This window comes from Myotis nattereri (assembly GCF_964212035.1).
Source record: "Myotis nattereri genome assembly, chromosome: X".
In the NCBI taxonomy this organism is placed as follows: Eukaryota; Metazoa; Chordata; class Mammalia; order Chiroptera; family Vespertilionidae; genus Myotis; species Myotis nattereri.
In genome coordinates this window covers 52,836,752-52,840,270 of record NC_138078.1, presented here as the reverse complement: position 1 = coordinate 52,840,270, position 3,519 = coordinate 52,836,752, and positions in this window count along the sequence as shown.

The window sequence follows — 3,519 nt, the reverse complement described above, 5'->3', positions numbered from 1 at the left end:
CATCCTCACCAACACTTGTTGTTTGTTGATTTGTTGATGATAGCCATTCTGATAGGTGTGAGATGGTATCTAATGGTTGTTTTGATTTGCATCTCTCAGATGATTAGTGACTTTCAGCATGTTTTCATATGTCTCTTGGTCTTCCTTATGTCTTCTTTCAAAAAGTATCTAGATCCATTGCCCATTTTTGGGGGTTTGTCTTCCTTTTGTTAAGTTGCATGAGTTCCCTGTAAATGTTGGAGATTAAACCCTTATTGTAAATATCGTTGGCAAATACGTTCTCCCATGCAGTGGGTTTTCTTCCTGTTTTGTTGACGGTTTCTTTTGCTGTGCAGAAGCTTTTTATTTTGATGTAGTCCCATTTGTTTATTTTCCCTTTAGTTTCCATTGCCCTAGGAGCTGTGTCAGTGAAGATATTGCTTCAGCATATATCTGAGATATTGCTGCCTGTGGATTCCTCTAATATTTTTATGGTTTCCTGTCTTACGTTTCAGGCCTTTATCCACTTTGAGTTTATTTTTGTGTTTGGTGTAAGTTGGTGGTCTAGTTTCATTTATTTGCATGTGTCTGACCAAATTTCCAAGCACCATTTATTGAAGACAATGTCTTGACTCAATTGACTCCTTTGTCAAATATTAATTGAGCATAGTGGTTTGAGTCCATTTCTGGGTTCTCTATTCTATTCCATTAGTCTATATGTCTGTTCTTGTGCCAGAACCAGGCAGTTTTGTGAACAGTGGCTTTATAATACAGCTTGATATCTGGTATTGAGATTCCTCCTACTTTGTTCTTCTTTCTCAGGATTGCTGCAGCTATTCGGGGTTGTTTTTATTCCAGATGAATTTTTGGAGAGTTCTTTCTAGATCTGTAAAATATGCCATTGGTATTTTAATGGGGTATGCATTGAATTTATAGATTGCTTTGGGTAGTATAGACATTTTAATGATGTTGATTCTACCAATCCATGAACATGGTATGTTCTTCCATCTGTTTATGTCTTTATCTCTTTTTTCAATGTCTTGTAGTTATTCTGAGTACAGGTCTTTTGCCTCCTTAGTTTATTCCTAGGTATCTTAATTTTTTTGGTGCCATGATAAATGGATTGTTTTTGTAATTTCTCTTTCTGTTAGTTTACTATTGGTGTATAAAAATGCCATAGATTTCTTGTTGTTAATTTTCTATCCTGCTACAATGCCGAATTCGTTTATCAAGTCTAGTAATTTTTTGATGGAGTCTTTAGGGTTTTCTATGTACAGTATCATGTCATCTGTGAATAATGACAATTTTCCTTCTTTTCCAATTTGGATGCCTTTTATTTCTTCTTCTTGTCTGATCGCTATGGCTAGTACTTCTAGTACCATATCGAACAGGAGTGGTGAAAGTGGGCATCCCTGTCTTGTTCTTGTTCTTAAGGGAAATGGTTTTAGTTTTTGCCCATTGAGTATGATGTTGCCTGTAGATGTGTCATATAAGGTTTTTATTATGTTGAGGTCTGATCCTTCTTTTCCCACTTTCCTGAGCGTTTTTATCAGAAAAGGGTGCTGAACTTTGTCAAATGCCTTTTCTGCATCAATCGATATGATTATATGATTTTTGTCCCTCAATTTGTTTATGTGATGTATCATGTTCATTGTTTTACAGATATTGTACCAGCCTTGCATCCCTGGAATAAATCCCCCTTGTCATGGTGTATTATTTTTCTAATGTAATGATGGATCCGGTTTGCTAGAATTTTGTTGAGTATTTTGGCATCTATGTTCATCAGGGATATTTGCCTGTAATTCTTTTTCTTTGTGGTGTCTTTATCTGGTTTTGGGATTAGGGTAGTGCTGGCTTCTTAGAAAGAGCTTGGAAGTGTGCCTACCTCTTGAATTTTTTGGAATAGTCTGAGAAGGATTGGTTTTAGTTCTTTGAATGTTTGGTAAAACTCCCCTGTGAAGCCATCTGGTTCACGGCTTTTGTTTGCTGGAAGCTTTTTGATTACCGTTTCAATTTCATCAGTAGTTATCAGCCTATTCAGGTTTTTTTATTCTTCCTGATTGAGTTTTAGAAGCTTGTATTTTTCTAGGAATGTGTCCATTTCATCGAGGTTGTCCAGTTTTTTGGAGTAGAGTTGTTCATAGTATTTTTTTTTTTTTTACAATCCTTTGTATATCAGTAGGGTCAGTTGATACTTCACCTCTTTCTTTTGTATTGATTTTTGGTCTCTATGTCATTTATTTCTGCTCTGATCTTTATTATTTCCTTCCTTCTGGATATGGTGGGCTTTTCTTGTTGCTGTCTTTCTAATTCTTTCAGTTGCAAGGTTAGATAATTTGTTACCAGTTTTTCTTGTTTTTTGAGGTGGGCCTGTAGAGCTGTGAACTTCCCTCTCAGGACTGCTTTCATTGTGTCCCATAGATTTTGGATTGTTGTGTTTTCATTGTCATTTGTTTCCAGGATGCTTTTTATTTCTTCTTTGATCTCTCTGGTAACCCAGTCATTGTTTAATAGTATGCTATTTAGCTTCCAAGTGTTTGATTTTTTTTCATTATTTTTGTTGTAGTTGATTTCTAATTTTATTCCATTGTGATCTGAGAAGATGCTTGTTATGATTTCTATTCTCTTGAATTTGGAGACTTTGCCTGTGTCCTAATATGTGGTCTACCTTTGAAAATATTCTGTGTGCACTGGAGAAGAATGTATATTCTGTAGCTTTGGGGTGAAATATTCTGAAGATGTCAATTAAGTCCATCTGATCTAGTGAGTCATTTAGGATTGCTGTTTCTTTGCTGATTTTTTGTTTAGAGGATTTATCCAGTGGTGTCAGTTGGGTACTAAAGTCCCCTAGTATGACTGTATTTCTATCTATCTCTTCCTTGATATCTTCCAGAAGTTATTTTATGTATTTGGGTGCTCCTGTATTTTGTGCATATAAGTTTATCAAAGTTATATCTTCTTGTTGAATTGCTCCCTTTAATATTATGTAGTTGCCTTCCTTATCTCTTGTTATGGCCTTTACTTTGAGGTCTATTTTGTCAGGTTTAAGTTTCACAACCTCAGTTTTTTTCTCATTTCCTTTTGCCTGAAAAAAATTTTTCCATCCCTTCACTATCAGTCTGTGTGAATCCTTTGTTCTGATATGGGTCTCTTGCAGACAGCAAATATATGATTCATCTTTTCTTATCCATTCAGCTACCCTATGTCTTTTGATTGGTGCATTTAATCCATTTACGTTTAATGTTATTATTGATATGTACTTGTTTGTTGTCATTTTTATTCTTAATGTTTGTGTTTCTTCTTGCCTTTCTGTTTCTTCTTTTTATAGCAGTCCCTTTAGCATTTCTTGCATTGCTGGCTTGGTAGTAATAAACTCTCTTAGCCCTTTTTTTGTCTGTGAAGCTCCTGATTCCACCTTCAATTTTGAATGATAGCCTTGCTGGGTATAGTATTCTTGGATTCAGTCCCTTCCTTTGCATGACTTTGTATATTTCTTTTTTAAAATTTCTTTATTGGTTAAGGTATTACAAATGTGTCCTC